Source organism: Ahaetulla prasina, chromosome 14 (genome assembly GCF_028640845.1).
Source record: "Ahaetulla prasina isolate Xishuangbanna chromosome 14, ASM2864084v1, whole genome shotgun sequence".
NCBI lineage: Eukaryota > Metazoa > Chordata > Lepidosauria > Squamata > Colubridae > Ahaetulla > Ahaetulla prasina.
In genome coordinates, this window is record NC_080552.1 from 2,627,994 (window position 1) to 2,648,850 (window position 20,857).

Here is a 20,857-nt window from a genome sequence, read left to right on the forward strand (position 1 = left end):
AAGTGAAGCTCAGCTGGAGCCACAGGCAAAGGTGGGGTTTCCTCTGGGGCGCCCCTTGGTAACATCCATAGCCGATCAAAGGTGCTGTGACGTGGGGAGAGCCCAGACTCACGCTCTGCAGGGCTGGCCCTCGATGGCAGTGCCAGCCTTTTGCCAGACACCGCACGCCTGATCCAGCCAGCCGAGTCTCCCGACTTTGGTTCACAGCAAGCCATACTTTCCAAGCTCTGCTTCTGCGCTGCTGGAAAGGCATTATGGGGACCACCTGAGCCAGTGCAGTGGTTAGAGTGCAGCATTGCGGGCTGACTCTGCTCACTGCCAGGAGTTTGGTCCTGGCCAGCTCAAGATTGACTCGCTTCCGAGGTCGGTAAAATCCTTCCGAGATCGGTAAAATGAGGACCCAGATTGTGGGGGGGAATAGTAAACATTTGTAAACCCCTCAGCAGGCTGTAAAGCCCTATGGGGAGGTGTATAAGTCTCAGTGCTATTGCTGTCCTGTAAAACCTTTGTGACTCCCTCAGAAAAGGGCCTTCATGATCCTTGGCCCAGCAGGAAGGCTGTGCCAGGGCCCTGCAATACCACTGTGGGCAGCTGCTGAGGGCAAAGGAGGCTGGAAAAGATGGTGAAGCTCCAGCTGCACCTCAGCACAGGAGACTCTGGGGAACGAAAGAGCTGTGGCGGGCAGCCCAGTCTGTGCCCAGGGCAGAAATGGATAAGTAGGTGCCAGGGTCAGGCCACCACTCGGTAACAAAATCTTTATCTTGCCATGTCCCAGAATGTCGCCTTCCTCCTCCTCCTCCTCCTCCTCCAGCCTGTCTAGTGTTATTTGCCCTGAGGGCCCCCACTGTGAAAGTCCCCTCCCCGCCAGCTGATTGGCAGGGTGGGCAGGGAGGCAGGGAGGGACTGACAGGAGCCTCCCATCAGCCAGGATTTCCAGAAGGGGGAGGGCAGGAGACACCAGGAGTGCAGAAGCTGCGGGGGACAAGGTGGGGGGGGATAGGGTTGGTAGCTGCTGCCAGTTCAGAGATGGGCAAGAGCACCCAAGCTCAATCTTGCCCCATTGCCTGTAAGGAGAGCATCAGCCAGGGAAGCCCAACTATGGCCCCAGATTGACCCCAAACGCCGATGGGGCCTTCGGCTTCTCCAGATGCCACCATCAAATAGCAGCAAGGATGGAAGGAAGGATCACAGAAACCGCATCATCTTATCAGCTTGTGGAAGCCAAGCCTGTCAATCTGGCATGAACTGGCAGAGTGAAGGAGGGAGGGGGCTCAGGCAGGGTCCTCTGCGTGGAAGGCCAGGCCCTTTCGGGGGGCTGCCCGGAGCTCTGCGGTCTCCGCTCTCCTTCCCCTGAAAGGGAGCGCAGCCGCCACCGACCAGCCGTCCTGAAGCCGCCCTGCCTGAGTTTCTCCGGCCTTCTGGGACGGCGCGAGACCCAAGCGGCCTCGGGGGCAGCGGGCCGGGAGCCCCTCCAGGGCCGGGCAAAAGAGGCCGGGCGGGGGCGGGAGCGGCCGGACAGCCGCGCCCTCCCGACAGAGGTGGCTGGCGCGCCTCCTCCGCCGGCCTCGCTGGGCAATTCCCGGGACAGCACAAGCGGCCGGCCGAGAGCGGCGCAGCAGTAGCAGAGGAGGGCCGCCGCCCGCCCCATCGAAGAGAGCGAGGCGGCCGGGGAGAGAAGCGCGCGGCGCCGACAGGTGAGGGCGGCGGTGGCGGCTCTCCTCCTCCTCCTGCCCGGGCGGCGCCCCAGCCGCGCTGGTCCTCCGGCTCTGCCCTGCGAGCGCGGCCCGAGTCCGACGGGCGAGAGCGGGAGGAAGGGCCTCAGCCGGACGGCAGGCGGAGCTGGGCGGCTTTGCGGGACTCCCGGGCAGGTGTCCGCTGAGGCGGCGCTCGCTCGGGCTCCGCTCCCGCTGCGGGGCTCTCAGTGGCGGGCAAGTTGGGTCTTTCCCTGACGTTCAACCGGCCTTTCTGGAACTTCAGTCCAGGCCTGTTTTGCGGCCGGAGTGAGGCGGAGTAGCCGCCACCTGCCCTTGCCTGGCAGCCTCTCCGGTGTCGGCGCCCGTTTCCCACCAGCTTCAGCTCCGCTTGCTCGGATCGGTCTCCCCGGGGCAGCTTCTCGGGGCGCCGCTTTGAAGCGGAGAGCCGAAGGCCGAAAGGTCCTTGAAGCGACCGCCCCCTCAAAGCCCGGCCAGGTGGGTTGATTATTTCCCAGCCTCGAGGAGTTCCCCTGGCGTCGATTCCGTCTCTCGGTCCCCTCAGTTGCAGATCTCCGGGTGTTGTTTGGGGCGAGCCCAGCCCAGCCCCTCCTTGCGCCGGACAAAAGGCGCCGCAGTTCCCCAAAGCCTTTGAATAACATGGATTCATCTGAGAAGGTGCTGCTGCCAGGAGCCTTTTGGGTTTTGCTCCAGCCAAATTATCCTGTTTCCAAAACCTGACTCTGAGATGAACTGAGATTAACGTGACAAGTCTTGTTTTTGGGTGCTGATGTCTCCTAATTGCTGCCATTTGAAGGTTCTTGCAGAGAGTTTACCTGTGATCTGCTGTCAAACAGAACTATAATTCTCTGCACCTTCCTTGTCCCCGTTTTGTTATTGGGATGGTTTACAGTTGTGTTTTTAGTACAGGCCTTTAGTACAGGCCTTTAGTACAGAAGAACACCCACCTAATTCCCGATTTCACCCCTTTCGCCTTTTTTTACTTATCTCTGAGCAATATTGTTTCTCCTAATGTATTAAAATGTTTTTTTCCCCCCCAAGTCTAAGGAACATGCTTGGGGAGACTTAGCTTTAGCTTCTGCTACAATCAGAATATCCTGTCTGCTACTTGTACTTCTTCCACTAAGTCTTGCACGTTGGTTCTAAAAAGTTCCAAAGCGGGAGTTGTTAGAAGTCAGAAGTTTCTTGGAGAGATTGCAGGTAGCAAGAGTTTGTCTCCCAACAGGGGTTGGGACAATCAAAGTCCTATATCGGGACTATTTCATATCTCTTTGAAGGATCAGCTATTTCTTCTGGGAAATTTCATCCAGAGATAAAAATTTCATCCCAGGAGGAAATTTGGACTGAAGGGCAATAGAAGACACTAACAGCAGAAGTGCTTTGGTTAATTGTTCCTCTTCCTTTAACCAAGGACTCTCAATAGCATGACAAAGTGCAGACTTATCATATAGTCCCCCTCTTAACTGCAGCTTTTCTTCTGGAATAAATCTGTTATATTCAAATTAGGGAGTCATTTAATCAAACCCAATAATATTTGCATACAAAAATTGGAACCACCACTACATGGCAAAAATCCTAATGACTGCCATCTAGTCGTGGTTCTGATTTTTTCATGCTGATATGGTAACCATAATATGATATTGGGGTTTGATGGGATGATGCTAGGTTTTTGGCAGGATAGCCTGGAATAATTATTCTGTCATTTGCTTCTATCACATATCAATTTGAAATTCTTACTCTAACTTCTTGTCTCACAATCTCACAGGATGCAGGTTCCAGCTTAAGTTCACTTTGCTTTATCTTCCACTTTCTTCCCAGCTCTTGTCAGATCTAGCTCTTGGTGATGTCACCAGTCTTTCACCCCTAGTGTTCCTGACCCAAACTCTGATGTTACTTTCATAGCTGGTCCTTCTCGGTTGCCTGAGAGAAGGGATGAGAACATTACCTGGGTCATAAATTCCTGAGTTTCTTAAAGCCTGTGATAACATTTATTGCTGTTTCTCAGCAGTAGCACACAATAGTTCCATTTTAGCTTGCGTTGATCATGGCCCATGTTGAATCAATTACTGTGTCCAGTTCTAGGTTGTACATTATAGCAAGAACTTGTACAAATTAAAACAAGTTCAGAGGAAGCAATGACAGGATAGAAGCTAATTTAATCTTAAAAATGCAACAAATGTGTTCAAGCAGCCATTAGTCAGGCGGACCTCAATTGCACTCAGCAGGGCATTGGACTGGTGGTTTAATGCCATCGTCATATGTGCCCACATATTTTCCTATAGATAAGGGTGCCATCTCTCCTGCTCCCAGCATATTTCATCTTTCTGATTGTGTCAACCCTATGAGTTTTCTGGAGCCTTTGTCTCATTTTCTTTCTTGTGAATTTTGTTTGAGCTGACCTCTGCTATGGTACCACCTGAGCTCTATCCAGTAAATTTTTATCTTTGGAAGCATTCAAGCATCAACAATCACAGTTGCCATTGTTTTACCTTTGTTCAAGCACCACTATGAACATGCACTGGCTGCATGCACACACAATGCTATTTTAAGGCCAGTTCCTAATTGCCGTGTCCCACTGGGCTATATTCTACTCCTTCTGGCATTACATTATAATTACTAGTGGAACACCTTTGCTTTCTCTTATTTTCTTTTCAGCCTCCTTTTTGTGGCAGCCCCTTAGATATTGGAACACTGCTATAATGTCACCCCCTAGTTCTTATTTTCATTAAATAAGACATATTCAATTCCAGCAATCATTCTTTAAATGTTTTAGCCTCCAGTCCCCTATTCATCTTTGTTGCTTCTCTGCACTTTTTCTAGAGTCTCAAGATCTTTTTTGCATCATGGTGACCAAAACTGGATGCAGTATTCCAAATGTGGTCTTACCAAGGCATTATAAAGTGGTATTAACACTTCCTTTTTGTACTGTGCATGGGGTTTTCATGGTAAAGATACTGGAGTGGGTTGCCATTTCCTTCTCCAGTGGAAAAGCCTCTTGATGTGGGTGAAGGAAGAAAGTGCAAAAGTTGGCTTGAAACTCAAGAAAACTAAGATCATGGCATCCGGCCCTCTTAATTCCTGGCAGATAGAGGGAGAAGAGTTTTTTTTTTAAGTTTTATTTTTACAATCATATCAAACAATTCATCCAATGTACAGTTATATACAATTAGTCGGGCTTGCCCAGTCACCACCCCCCTTTTTAACACTCTTCCCTCTTCTACCTTCTTTTACTTTCCAAACCTTCCTCTCCTTCTCTTATCTACATCCTCTCCTCCCTCCACCCTTCCTTCTCCCTCTTCTACCCCTCTTCCTTCCTCTTCTCCTCTTTCCTACCTCCTACTCTCTCTTTTCTCCCTCCCCACCGTTCTAAAATGGTAACTGGGCAGACCCGACCCTACATTAATTATATTTATACATCTTCAATAATCCCTGTACATTAACCATCACTCCATCTCTACCCTCAACCCCCCAATTCCCCTCCCTCTTACCCCCCACCCCGACTTCCCAGAACAAAATGTAGGGTATCAAAACTAACAATCATAATCCAAAATAATTCCTAAATTATAATCTCTAGTCTCTCCACACTTAATCACACTCTCAATTCCCCTCTCCTTCAGAAATATATCTAATACAAAATATTTCCTAAATTTACTCATATGCTATTCGATATTTTTTTATCTGATACTTATTTTGAATATAATCAATCCACATTTTCCATTCTAAAATATATTTTTCTTGTGTATAGTCTTTCAAATAAGCAGAGATTTTTGCCATTTCTGCCAGATTTGATACTTTGAGTGTCCATTCTTCAATTGTAGGTAATTCTTCTTTCTTCCAATATTGAGCAATCAAAAGTCTTGCAGCTGTTATTAAGTTCAAAATCAATTTAGTCTCTATAGCTGTGCAAACCATAATTATTCCTAGTAGAAAGAACTGCGGAGCAAACTTAATCTTCTTTTTCAAAATATTCTGAGGGAGAAGATTTTTAAGATCCTTGGAATCTATCCAAATATATGAATCCAGAATTTTCTAGCTTTTTATATTTCTACCAAATATGGTTAAATGTCCTTTTTTGTTCACATTTCCAATATGTTTGAAGTGGCTTTATATATTCTAGACAATTTCTCTAATGACATACACCAATGGCATATCCTTTTATAAACATTTTATCTTAAAATAATGTACATTTTACTCCTTTAAGCCTCATATGTCCCATTGTTTCATCTATATATTATAATCAAAAATTTAAACCACTTTATCATATATTCTTTCACTTGTTCTTCTTTCAAAGTTCAATAAATTTTTATACATTTTAACAATTACATGCTCATTATTTGTGAGCAATTCAATTTCAGATTCAGTCTTGCAATATTTAAAATCATAAATTCTGTTGTCTTCTTTATATCTTTCTAGTAATTGGAAATAAGAGACCCACTGAAAATTATATCCCTCTGCTACCAGTTCCTTTTTTTATATATATATATTTCTCTTGACAAATTCTAGTATTTCATAATATGTTAGCTATTTGTGTTCCATCTGTTATTTCTCATTTAAAAATGCTTCTTGTGATGACCTTGATTCTATAGTTCCATAAACACCCCTTGCCACCCAAATCTCAGGTCCTGCTCTTCTAACTCCGACAGGCTTTTGTTTCTCAGCAACATTCGCTCTTTCATAGAAGCCAAAGAGCAAGCTGCAAAATACGATATCCAGTCAGGTAAGCCTTGTCCTCCTTTTTCCTTTAAATCTTGCAACACCTTAGATTTAACTCATGGTTTTTCCCCTGCCACAAATTTTTTTTTTTTAATTGAAAGAGTTTTAAAAAACAAAAACATTTTTCCCCCTCCCTCCCAAAAAAAAAAAAAACACAACACCCCTCCCCCTCTCCCCCCCCACCCCCGGCTTCCCGGGTCAATCACAAGGTATTGTTATACATAAACCAAACATAGAATAAAATTTTCCCTTCCAATCCAAATAACCACATCCAAAGCTTTTCATCTCCCAACCCCCTCCCCATTACATAAAATAACTTTCTAATTATTCAAAGGCAATCTGATATTTCTTAATCTGATATCTGTTTTGTAGATAATCAATCCATTTTTTCCATTCAATTAAATATCTTTCCTGCGTATTGTCTTTAAAGAACGCTGAGATTTTAGCCATCTCAGCCAAATTAATAACTTTCAATATCCATTCTTCTATTGTAGGTATCTCTTCTTCTTCCAGTATTGTCCAATCAACAGTCTTGCTGCTGTTATTAAGTTCAAAATCAATTTAGTCTCAATCCCTGTACAATCCATTATAATTCCCAAAAGGAAAAATTGTGGCAGGAACTTTATCTTCTTCTTCAGTACATTTTGAATAATCCACCAAATTCTTATCCAAAAGACCTTAATTTTCTTGCAAGTCCACCAAATATGAAAATATGTAGCATCATCACAATCACACCTCCAACATTTCGCTTGGATATTAGGATACATACATGATAATTTTTTGGGATCTAAATGCCATCTATAAAACATCTTATAAAAATTTTCCTTAAATTCTGTGCTTGTGTAAACTTAACATTTCTAACCCAAATTTTCTCCCATGTTTCCAACATTATTGGTTCCTGAATATTCTGTGCCCATTTTATCATACAATCCTTTACCAAATCCTTTTCCGAATCTATTTCAAGCAACACATTATACAATCTCTTTATATGCTCCTGGGTCTGATTTCTAATTTGCTTTATTAAATTTTCCTCCCTTTGCATTATACCAATTTTTTGATCTTCTTTCCATCTAGCACTTATTTGCCCATATTGAAACCAAGTATAATTCCTCCCTTCTTCATTTAATACCTGTAATGATTTTAATTGCAATCTACCTCCTTCAGCATACAAAAGTTCTTTATATGTAATCATTTCCTGTTTCTGTTCTATATTTATATTCTCTATTGCATGTCTAGGGCTCGCCCATATAGGAATCTTGTAATCTAATTTATAGGAATATTTATTCCAGACCAAAAGAGCACTTCTCAACACATGATTCTTAAAAGCCCTATCCACTTTTTTCCATAAAATAAGTACGCATGCCATCCATATAACAAGTCATAACCTTCTATATTCAAAATTCTTTCCTCTGTTAAGTTAAACCAGTCACTTATTACTGAAAGGGTTACTGCTTCATAATATAGTTTAAAGTTAGGCATTCTTAAACCACCTCTTTCCCGTGAGTCCTGTATTATTTTCATTTTAACCTCGCCTTTTTACCCTGCCATATAAATTTATTAATCCCAATCTGCCAATCTTCCAAATTTTTATCCTTTTTAATTATAGGTATCATCTGGAACAGAAACAAAAATCTAGGTAACACATTCATTTTAATAGCCGCAATCCTTCCCAATAGGGATAACTGCAATTTCTTCCAGCCACTCATATCATTCTGAACTTTTTGCCATAGCAAGTCATAATTATTCTTATAAAGTTTCTTGTTCGATGAGCTAATATAGACCCCTAAATATTTAACCTTTTTTACTACCTCAAATCCTGTCATTTCCTCTAGTTTTTGTTTCTGTTGTATAGACATATTTTTAATTATCACTTTTGTTTTATTCTGATTTATTTTAAATCCTGATACCTTTCCATATTTATCAATTACTTCCAACAAAAATCTACTTGAATTTATAGGATTCGTTAACGTAACCACTACATCATCTGCAAAAGCTCTAACTTTGTACTCATATTGTCTAATCTTAATTGCCTCTATTTTCATTAATTCTCGTATTTTATCTAATAATGGTTCCAGAGTCAAAACAAACAATAATGGTGATAAGGGACATCCCTGTCTTGTTCCTTTCGCAATCTTAATAACTTCTGTCAAACTACCATTTACTATAATCTGTGCTGTTTGCTCTCCATAAATCGCTTTAATTATTCTAATAAAACAGTCTCCAAATTGCATTTTCTCTATTAATTTAAATAAAAAATCCCAATGCAATCGATCAAAGGCTTTCTCTGCATCCAAAAAAATAAGTGCCGCTGAAGTATTCTTCTTTTCCAAATATTCCAATATATTAATAATCTGTCTAACATTATTCCTCATCTGCCTCCCTTTTATAAAACCAGATTGATCAGTATGAATTCTTTGTTGTAAAACTAACATTAATCTATTTGCTATTATTTTTACAAAAATCTTATAATCATTATTTAAAAGTGAAATCGGCCTATAGTTACCAGGTTTAGAGCAGTCTTGCTCCTCTTTGGTATCAATGAAATAAAAGATGTTTTCCATGACGGGGATATTCACACTCCTAATTGTATCTGATTAAATAATTCTTTAAGTGGGCCTAATATTTCATCCTGTGTTTTTTTATAATAAGTTGCTGTAAGACCATCTGTACCAGGGGTTTTCCCCATTTTTAATTGTTTAATTGCCTCCACTATTTCTCCAGTAGCTATCGGCCGATTCAGCTCCTCCCTCTGTTCTAATGTTAGAATATTCACCTTATAATCTTTCAAATAATCATAAATGTCCCTATCCAATATTTTGTCTTTTGCATATAGTGCAGTATAAAATTCTGAGAATGCCTTTTTAATTTTATCCTGTTGGTATATCTCTTTACCTTTATATTCTATTTTTTGTATGACACGTGCTTTCTGTTTCTTCCTTAAATTATATGCCAACCATCTCCCAGGTTTATTTGCATTACAAAAGGTATTATGTTTAGCATATTGTATATTCGTTGCCACCTGGTCTGCCATTAACATATTAAATTGACTCTGTAATATTTTTATAGCCTCTTTAAGTTTATGATCTTGTGGGTTTTGAATTAATAACTGTTGCTTCCTTTGAATTTCTTCTTCCAAATATCTACGCTGCCTTTGTTTATTATTCCTTTGCCTGTTGTCCAAATAAAATCAATATCCTCTAATAAACGCTTTGCTCGCCTCCCACACAGTTCCTATAGGTGTCCCTTTGTACATATTAAAATCAAAAATTCTTTTAACTGTTTCTTACAATAAGTTACATTATCCTCATATCTAAACAGATTTTCATTCAACCTCCATGTTCTACCACCTTTTTTCCCTTGTAATAATTCCATCCATACTGGGCTATGGTCAGTTAAACACCTCGAAATATCTTCGTTTTCTTCACCCTAGAAAGCAAGTCATTAGAAATTAAAATAAAATCAATACGTGAAAAGATTGATGCCTATCAGAAAAAAAGTAAAATCTCTCTCATCTGGATTCCGTAACCTCCATATATCTCTAAACTCAAAGTCTTCCATCATTTCAAAAAGGATTTTGGTAATTTTGCATGTATAGGTATCTTCTTGGAGGAGGTTCTCTTATCCTTCTTGTATCAATTACTCCATTCCAGTCTCCTAATAAAATAAACGAACTATAATCCCAGAGGGTCAACCTCTCATGTAACATTTTGTAAAACTTTTCTTGTTGCTGATTAGGTGCATAAATACCTATCAACAAAGTCTTTTGCATCTATCACCAGTTCAATAGCAATAAATCTTCCTTGAATATCTGCCTCAATTAACTTAGCTGGTATATCCTTCCTGATATATACAACAATTCCATGCTTCTTTTCCAAAGCTGATGCAACAAAATGGTTACCCAATTTTGAATTAATTAAATATTTTTGGTCTGATAATTTTATATGTGTCTCTTGCAAACAAATCACATCATTTTTAAATTGTTTCAAGTAGTGAAATATTTTCCTTCTTTTCTGAGCTGAATTCAAGCCATTAACATTCCATGACAAGATTCTATTTGCCATTACTGGCCTCCTGAAGCTTTGAAGCAGACAACGAAAGCTCCTCCTCCGGTATCTTCCGTCTAGCTCCTCCCACAGCTTCCATACTGGGATCCTGACTTTTACTTTGAGACTGTTGCTCTTTACGCTTAAGGACTCCTCTTGTCACCCTTTGCTCTTGTGGTTCCTCTAATACTGGCAGCAATAAAGGCTCTTGGATCACCACGCCTTCTTGAGTCTCTTGAAGTTTTTCTATCACTTCTATTTCGACTTTCAAAACTGTAGAAAGAAAATCCTTTGCCTTTAAAACAGTGTCAATTCTATATCTCCTTCCTTGATAGAATACTGTCAGTCCAACTGGCACCTCCCATCTGAATTGAATCTGATGTTTTTTAAGTTCTTGTGTAAAAAGCAAATTCCTTCCTGTCTCTTAACATCTTTGAAGGAATCTCTTTCAACACCTTCAACTCCTGTTCTCCAATTTTTAAAGTTGTCTGATATGAAACTTGCAGAATCTGATTTCTCATAGTCCTTTTCACAAAATAAACCACAATGTCCCGAGGAAGCTTTCTCTGTCTTGCAATCCAAGAATTAACTCTATATATTTTATCAATTTGGTAAGCTACCTCTTGGGGGTCCACTTCAATAAATTCAGCCAATGCTTCTGATATAATTTTTCTTAAGTCTTCTCCTCGCTCTTCTTGCATACCACGAATTCTAAGAGCTCCTTCCATAAGTTTATATTGTAATATCACAACCTGATCTTCATTTTGATCCACTTTTTTCTGAACACCTTTCATTTTGTCTTCTAAATGCTTATTTGACTGAGAGATCTGTTGCATTTCCACTTCCAATCCTTCAATTTTTTTACTCAGTCCTTGAACTGCCATAAGAATATCTTCTCTTATTTTTGCATTAAAATTCTCCATCATCTCTTTTGTCTATTTTCAGAAAGTTTTAATTGTTCTTTCAATATTTCCTCAAGACTTGGTTCAGATCCCCTTCTTCCAGAAGGCTTTAAAGGTTTAGCTGCCATTCTGTCTTCAAAAGAATCAGGAATTCAAACTTAATAACTCTCCTTCCCTCCTTTCAGTATAAAAAAACTCCGTTTGTAACAATCCACAAATAACGCTGCTTCATCGTACTAAAAAATTTTTACTTTCACTTTCAGACGCCATTTTAAAAGTCAATTAATCAAAGACAAAGAAAGGTTTCAAGTTTCAAAAAGGGAGTCGGTACTTGCCGTGCTGATTCTACATCAAAGATCGAACGCTTGTGAAATTCCGTCTGCTTAGAATATCAATCAATTTAATAAGTCCTTTAGAGCAGAAGCGACATTCCTCTCCTTTTCCTGATAAAAACAGGAGCGTGCTGAAGTTGGAGGGAGTGGAATTCGGTGGGGTCATAAATCCAGGAAAATTCGCTCTTGAGAGCAAACCCCCTGTCAGACCTGCCACTTTCCCACAACTCTGATAACCTCTTTCACCCAGAGGTTATGCTAAGCTCAGTGAACAGTGATTTTTTTTCTGTTTCACTGACTTTTACAATCTTCTAACACGGAGTGCTCTGTTAGAGCACCCAGCAGGAGGGTGACGTCACTGGAGCCTCAAAATTTAGATATATCCTTCTGCCACTGTTTAAATGGTACATCAGCTATTAAAACAGATATTGTCTGAAACAAACAAAAAATAATAATTCTAGGCAGGACATTCATTTTATCACAGAAATTCTCCCCAGCAATGACAATTGTGGTTTCTCCCAATTATCTTTTTTTAAATTTTATTCATTCTTGTCTTAACAGTTACAGTATTTTGGAATAACATGCAATTAGTATTTTTTTCTAGTGAAACCCAGATATTTTATCTTCTCAATCTTAAAACGCATTTATTTATCAATTCTTTTGATTTCTTAGTTTCATATTTTTGTTAATATTTTCATCTGTTTATTAATCTTGACACCTGCTTATGGCCAAGTTATTTGCCCATTAATATTTCAATTCCTTTTAAAAGATATTCTATAGGCACCAAGTCATAAGCAAAAATAGTCTCTTTCTTAATCTTTATTCCCACATACCCAGTTCATCTAGACAATTTCTCTAATGACATACACCAATGGCATATCCTCATTTTTGGCTTTACATAATTTAGTATTAATTGTAATTATCTTATTAACATAAATAGTTGCCATTATAAAAGCTTAATTTATTTATCCACTTATCTTCTTGGGAAATTTCTTTAGTTCTTCTTTCCTCTATTTTCAAATTAGTTTGCATTTTCTCTTGACTCTTTTTTTTAAGTTCACTATTATATTGCATAAAATAATGTCCAATAAAAGTTTACATCCTAAACTTTTTTTAAATCAGTGCCTTTGCCTTTGGAAAATTAACACCTGGTGGGCTGCACTACTCAGTGAAAATACTGATGAACAAGAGAAATTTCATTCTCGGGATCAATAGAGAACTAACTGAAAATAAAATAATATTGTGTATAATCTGAAATCATCCAATAAAGTGGTCACTAAAAATATTAATGGAAGAAAACATCCGTGGCCTTGATGAAGGCGACTCTTCATGGGTTCTCAATGCCAGCAGGAAGGTGAAGTTGTGCTCCTGTTGTTCTTTCAACTTCCTCCAGCATTTGGTGGCTCCTCTGGCAGTAGATGGGCCTCAGCTTTGGCTCCACACAGCCCCTTTGTGCTCTTAGGGTGTTACTTATGGGGGGTATGTGACATGGACCACATAAGAAAAGTTCCAGTCTCTTCAGTGACTCTTTCCTGAGGGATCCATGTCACCTGATGGTCCTTGAGGCGAGGATGGGCTCTCTGCAACACAACTATTCTGGATCTCCAGATGGAACAGGTTAGGAAAACCATACACTGGAAAACGGCTTTCTTTGCTGTCTTTAAACTGCCTGAAGTGGACAAAACTGACAGGAAAAGCAAAATAGCAAGGAAAAAGACACAGACTATCACTCTCTGCCTCCTCCCAGGCATTTGTAGCCAGGAACAGCTTCATTTTTAAAAAATGAATGAGAGAATCGTATTTTTTTACATTTACAAATAGAAAAACCTACAACACAGCATTGGCTGGAGCATTTGTGCTCTTCTTACTCACCAGTAACACCAGACCTCGCCAGCACTTCCTTCTTCCGTGAGGTTTGTGCCTCAGCTCCCACTGGAAACCAGCACATACCACACCTGACGTGATTACGGGTCTATCAAGGAGGATTTGTGGTTTCCAAAACTGCTGCCATTTGTTGCATGTTGCTTCAGGGTGGGTCCTGCTCAAGTCCGGTGGTAGGACTTCACTCATCTACACTTTGTGTGTTGTGCTGGTGGCTGTTAATATGGCTCTGCACTACATCCTACAACATCTTGAATCTTTAAAGACCTATGCAAGGGTCCTCTTTGTAGACTTTAGTTCAACATTCAATACCATCATTCCAGACACTCTTCTAACTAAGCTAAACCAGCTACAGGTATCTGAACACACTTGTAAGTGGATCATAAGCTTCCTAACAGACAGGAAGCAGCAGGTGAAGCTAAGCAGGATCACATCAGATACCTGTACAATTAGCACGGAGGCCCCCCAAGGCTGTATGCTCTCCCCACGTCTCTTCTCTGTATACCAATGACTGCATCTCTAATGATCCATCTGTTAAGCTACTGAAGTTCGCAGATGACACAACAATGATCAGTCTCATTCGAGACAATGGTTAATCAGCCTACAGAAGGGAGGTTGAACAACTAGCCTTGTGGTGAGACTGGAACAATCTGGAACTGAACATACTCAAAACCATAGAAATGGTGGTAGACTTTAGGAGAAACCCTCCCATACTTCCACCTCTCACAATACTAGACAACACAGTATCAACAGTAGAGATCTACAAATTTCTAGGTTCTACCATATCGCAAGATCTAAAATGGACAGCTAACATCAAAAACATCATCAAAAACGCACAACAAAGTATGTTTTTCCTGCGCCAACTCACAAAGGGCAAACTGCCCAAAGAGCTGCTGATCCAGTTCTACAGAGGAATTATTGAGTCTGTCATCTGCACCTCTATAACTGTCTGGTTTGGTTCTGCAACCCAACAAGACAGACACAGACTTCAGAGGATAATTAGAATGGCAGAAAAAACAATGGCTATCAACCTGCCTTCCATTGAGGACCTGTATACTGCCTGAGTCAAAAAGAGGGCAGTGAATATATTTGCAGACCCCTCACATCCTGGACATAAACTGTTTCAACTCCTACCTCAAAACAGAGCTCACCAGAACAACTAAACACAAGAACAGTTTTTTCCCGAAGGCCATCACTCTGCTAAACAAATAATTCCCTCAACACTGTCAAACTATTTACCAAATTCGCACTACTATCAATCTTCTCATCATTCCCATCACCCATCTCCTTCCACTTATGACTGTAACTTTGTTGCTTGTATCCTTACAATTTATATTGATATTGTTTCCTGATTGCTTATTTGTACCCTATGACTATCATGAAGTGTTGTACAGTAAGTTTTGTACCTTGATGAAAATATCTTTTCTTTTATGTGCACTGAGAGCATATGTACCAAGACAAATTCACACTTGGCCAATAAAAAATTCTATTCTATTCTAAATGACCACAAGTGGGCAACCAGCTGCTTGGCAGGAGCCCGGCTCCCATGGAAAATACATACTTGGGTGTGCGTGCAAAAAAAGAGAACAAATGTACAAACGGACAGGCAGAGCAAAACTTTCTGACTTTGAGCAGAGAGTATTATTTTCTCTCTCTCTTAGCAAACCTTTGCTCCAAAGAATTCTCTGTGGATGGAGGAAATCTCCCTGTTTTTTAAGCCTATCTGTACTCAAGATTAATTTAAGTGTGACTGATGTTTATCAGCTGAAAAAGCGACCAATGGACGGATAAACATTCTTGGTGACCTTCCCTGCCTTTGCTCTGAGAAGCCCCCAGCCAGGGGCCAGGAGCACCCACCGGAAAAGGCCTATCCTGGATCTCAGGCAAGTACTCGGCCCTTTTCAATGGCAGTTAGAAGGAGTTTTAAGCAGGAGTCAAAGTTCAAGAAGTTCGGCAGAAATCTCAAGTGGCTCAAACTATTTGCTTTTTCCAAATTGCAGATTTTGGGCGCTGCGCCACCAGGCCAGATGCCAGCCAGGCCGCTTGTGCAAGAGAGACAGGATCTTGTGCCCAAGTGCGCCAAGAGGACTGGGTTCCTTCTCCCAGTTCCTGATTCAAACAAATCTGTTTGTTACCCAATGAAGCCATCTCCTCCCTTCTACTGACATCCTTGGTGGTCCTTCCCTTTCTTTCTCTCTCTCCCTTCCCCCCCCCTTCTAGTGTACAGAGGTGTCCAGGGCCAAAAGGGAGAGCTGCCCTTTCTTTGCCACATCTCATGGACCACCTGCCCCTGCTGGTGAGTTTTTCTAGACCCCCGGCTTGCTTTGCTGTGCCAAGGGTGCCCCCCTCTTTTTGGTGCTGCTTATGCCCCTGGTGGCATCTGTGGTGTCCAGGGAGCCCCTCAGATCCTCTAATAATAATAATAATAATAATAATAATAATAATAATAATAATAATAATAATAATAATAATAATAATAATAATAATAATAATAATATATTTTAATTTTTATACCGCCCTTCTCCCGAAGGACTCAGGGCGGTTAACAGCCAGATAAAATACAATACAGTACAATACAATAAAACCACTTAAAAAAATGGTTTCAGGAGAAGTTCAGAGCATGCCAGGGAAAGGAAAGGCAGGCTGGGACTAAAAAATATTTAAGGGAATTCCCTGACTTTGGTGGACCAGCAGATTCTGTGCCAGTTCCTTGTGAAGATCTACAAATGAAACGGTCCTGGGGCCATTCCCAGCTGGTAACTGGGCACTTGGAACCCTGCTTGGTGAACGGGGGCTGGCATAAGAAGGAAGGTACGTCTGCAAAACTTCCCAATGTGGATCCCCCTTCTTCCCCTGGATTTTCCTAACCTCTGCAGACCCAGGATTCAGGAAGGTACTTCTTTTTCCATTCCTGTCTCCTCCTGACACAGGAAATGGAGGGACAGTTGCGGGGCTGCTGGGGGGCCAGGAGGGAGGCTTGCTCTGGTGCCCAGGTACAGCCAGCCAAGAGACCTTGACTTCCTGTATGCCTTTCAGACATCATCATAGCCCTTCTTTTCCTATTTTTCTTGAAAACCTATATTTAGAGAAGTTTCTATGTGTTCCAGAATTGGATCACATTTTGTGCATGTTGTATCAGTTCTTCATTCTAACCTAGAGTAATAGTACAATAAACATTTTCAGTCGTGCTCGATGCTAAATATTTGAAAATTCTGGTGTTCAAAATCTAAAATGTTCTCATCTATTTAGTTGTGGATTTGCAAAATGTTTTTCTTCCATGCTTCTTTGTGATTCAGAGATGAAAGTTCTGTCTTCCATGTTTGCAGTTTTAAATTGCCAGATAGAAATTTGTTCTGTGCTGTGTTTAGTTTAGGCATGTACTATTATTATTTTAATAGAGCATTTATAGCCAAGCCTGATGTCAAGTTTCAAAGTGTGCTCTTGCAACCATTAGACACCTCTGACCTTTACATCTGACCGCCATAAAAGAAGCATCTTTAGTGCAGCCAATGACAAGTCAGTAAAGCCCCTTGCATCCATAAAATTTATTTATTTATTATTTATTTTTCTTTGTAAATATAACAGTATATATAAGTATAAGCATGAAATAACCATACGAATTGGATAAAATCAAAGGGAACATTAGGACAGGAACGGTAGGCATGCTGGTGCTCTTATTTTATTATTATTTATTTTATTATTTATTTTATTTGATTTGATTTTTATACCGCCCTTCTCCCAAAGGACTCAGGGCGGTGTACAGGCAGAAGTAAAAAAGACAATACAATGTACAATTTAAAATGTAAATTAAAAAACTTATTATAATTAGCCCGAAACTTTAAAATATATAAAAAACTAAAATCCCATTTAAAATTGATATTAAAAATTTAAGAAAATTTAAAAGACCAATAAAATTCAAGCCAGCCCCGCGCGAATGAAAAGATGTGTCTTCAGTTCGCGGCGGAAGGTCCGAAGGTCAGGTATTTGGCGTAAACCGGGGAAGCTCGTTCCAGAGTGTGGAGCCCCACAGAAGGACCTTCCCTGGGGCCGCCAGCCGGCATTGCTTGGCGGACGGCACCCTGAGAAGTCCCTCTCTGTGAGAGCGACGGGTCGGTGGGAGGCATGAGGTAACAGCAGGCGGTCCCGTAAGTACCCAGGCCCTAAGCCATGGGCGCTTTAAAGGTCGTAACCAAAACCTTAAAGTGCACTCGAAGGCCACAGGTAGCCAGTGCAGTCTGCGCAGGAGGCGGTGTTACGTGGGAGCTACAGTAGCTCCTCTATCACCAGCGCAGCTGCATTCTGGACTAACTGAAGCCTCCGAGTGCACCTCAAGGAGCCCCATGTAGAGAGCATTACAATAATCCAAGCGAGAGGTAACGAGCGCGTGAGTGACTGTGCACAAGGCATCCCGATCAAGGAAGGGGCGCAACTGCCGAACCAGGCGAACCTGGTGGAAGGCCCTCCTGGAGACGGCCGTCAAATGATCTTCAAACGACAGCCATTCATCCAGGAGGACACCTAAGTTGCGCACCCTATCCTTTGGGGCCAATAACTCGCCTCAACAGTCAGCTGCGCTGCAGCTGACTGAATCGATGGAGGGATTAAGCTTGAGCCTGTTTCTCCCCATCCAGACCCATACGGCCTCCAAACACCGGGACAGCACTTCAACAACTTCATTGGGGTGGCACGCCCCTTAATATTTGGAGCTTATTAATATTTGGAGCTGATTCACATGTTTGAATTAATTTCCCAGCCAGGGTTCTCATCTGGGCTGAACCTTGATCTAAGCAAAAGGGCCAGAATTGTACAACCTACCAACTCAAAAAACTCCGGCTGCAAGAGCACCGTGTTGACTGCTCTTTTTCAAATATGTGTCCAGTGTTAATTCGTTGCAACTACCAGTCTGCAGCATACCCTATGTATCCCTTCCAAATGGGGGTTATTCCCTGGTGTGCATAGATTACAGGTTATGAACACAATATGGATGTGACCAGATGTGCATCTTCTTTGACTTTAGGCTTTGTTTTCCAGGCTTTTCTAACTTGCAAAAAACGGCAATAGTTTCTCCATGCAATGCAGAGGAACCTTAAATAGATTCTAACAGTATCTATTAAAATATCTATGTATTTCACTTGCACCATCTACCTTCTCTTCATTCCCATACATCGCTATTCACTCTTCCAAAGCACAACAATAGTTGTGAAAATGCACAGAGGCCACATTTTTCTTTTTTCCAGAGAAAAATTCCACTGTTGAATTGTAGAATTCCTAAGTGATCTTATTCTCAGGTTTTCCGTATTAATATCCCTATATTTTCTAACCAGCAAAGAAACTAATGGATAGGAGGATTCATAAAGATAGCTAAAGCAGATTAATAGGTAAAGAAATTGTGCCTAGGGACAAACTGCTCAGTAGAAATTTGTTGATAAATTACAGAATTGCAGAATAACCAAGTTGGAAAGGAACTGGGAGTTCTAGTCCAGGGGTCTCCAACCTTGGTCCCTTTAAGACTTGTGGACTTCAACTCCCAGAGTCCCTCAGCCACCAAAGCAGGAGTCTCCAACCTTGGTCCCTTTAAGACTTGTGGACTTCAACTCCCAGAGTCCCTCAGCCAGCAAAGCTCTGAGAGTTGACTCAGAGCAAAGTTCTGAGAGTGACTCTGGGAGTTGAAGTCCACAAGTCTTAAAGGGACCAAGGTTGGAGACCCCTGTTCTAGTCCATCCTCCTGCTCAATATCTATCTTAGTAAAAATGATAGAAAGTGAGCACTTATTCCACACACTTATTCCCCTTCTGGTCCATCAGCCCTGCCTAGCAACATTCAGGAACAGTTTTTGTAAAGAATGTAGATTACATTTCCACTGTGGGAAGGGTTCCTTCTACTGTACTGCAAAAGGAGCAGGTGAAAGGCCATAGCTTCCAGGCATGGCAATGCAGGCATGCAGAAGGGCTGAATAGAGTTTGGCATGCAGAGGGGTGGGACAAGAAGCAATTTTTCACTGATGTTCGAGATTGCTCCCTCCCCCAAGCCCTGCAGGTAGGGGGGTCCCTGGGGGGAGGCGTCAAAAATGTCAACAGGTGGCTGAGATGGTGAGTTCCACTTGTTTCTTATCTGCATTGACAAATACTGAATTTATTTATTTGTTACTGCCATTTATATGGCCCTCAATTTTTAACAGTCCCCATCCCATATCTGTGCCTTTGATGCATTTCCTATGTAAACAACTTTATGTTAAAAAAAAGAGGTAAACTTAATTCTCTTCTTCTTTGGGCCTCCTCTGACTTCCTGTCTGTAGCCCCCCCCCCAGGTCTTCTTTTCCTCCTTTTTTGAAGATTGGGCAGCCTTTGCAGCCATGATACAGGTAGTTCCCGACTTAGGACCACAATTGAGCCCCGAATTTCTGTTGTTAAGCAAAACAGCTGTTAAGTGAGCTTTGCTCCATTTTACGATCTTTCTTGCCACCTTTGTTAGTGAATCACTGCGGTTGTTACGTTAGTTACACAGTTGGTAAGTGAATCTGGTTTCCCCATTGATTTTGCTTGCTAGAAGGTGGCAAAACGGAAACTGGGCACTGCAAGCATCCTAAATACATGCCGGTGGCCAAGTGTCTGAATTTTGACCGTAGGGATGCTGCAATGGTCATAAGTCGCTTTTTTTCAGTGCCGCTGTAACGTCAAACTGTCACTAAATGAATGATTGTAGATAGATAGATGGATGATAGATGGATAGATAGATAGATAAGAGAGAGAGGATAAATAGTAGAATAACTTTATTGTACACTAACTGGCATACATTAAAGTGAAATTTCATTGCATATAGCTCTCAAAGAGTCCCCACCTCCAATATACACTACATGAACATAACAAAATAAATAAATACAAAATTATGCATGTACCCACATATATTATATGACCCGGAGAAACAACACAGTCTAGTCCGGATGTATACATGTACATGGTGAGAGAAATGAATCTTGAGAGAGTTTACCAGACGGATGGCACATAGGGAACAAAGCTGTTCCAGAATCTGGTGGTCCTGCTAGAAATGCTTTGAAACCTCCTCCCAGAGGGGAGCAATAGAAACAGAGACCGTGAAGTGGGTGTGTCGGGTCTCTGTAAGTCAAGGACTGACTGTACTTAATTCATTCTCAGAAATGGTAGAGAAAGATTTGGGTGGGCTTTCAGGAATGCAATGGGACAACTCACCGCGAGACAATTCAACAAATACAGACGTTAAATTAATTTTGACAGAACTGTGGCCAATAATAATAAAAT

The 20,857-nt window shown here is 41.3% G+C and overlaps 1 protein-coding gene across 2 annotated transcripts in view; it reads left to right on the forward strand.

The window, feature by feature from the left end:
- Nucleotides 1–241: 241 nt before the first annotated feature.
- The window catches only part of SCNN1B (sodium channel epithelial 1 subunit beta), a 38,781-nt gene continuing 18,165 nt past the window's right edge, over nucleotides 242–20,857 (forward strand). Inside the window, exon 1 of one of the 2 annotated variants that reach the window (XM_058157888.1) lies at nucleotides 242–363. The gene's annotated coding sequence lies outside the window, so the exon portion shown is untranslated. Of the gene's footprint in view, nucleotides 364–1,534; nucleotides 1,695–20,857 lie in introns of those variants that run through there. The other variant, XM_058157887.1, reaches the window with a different exon arrangement.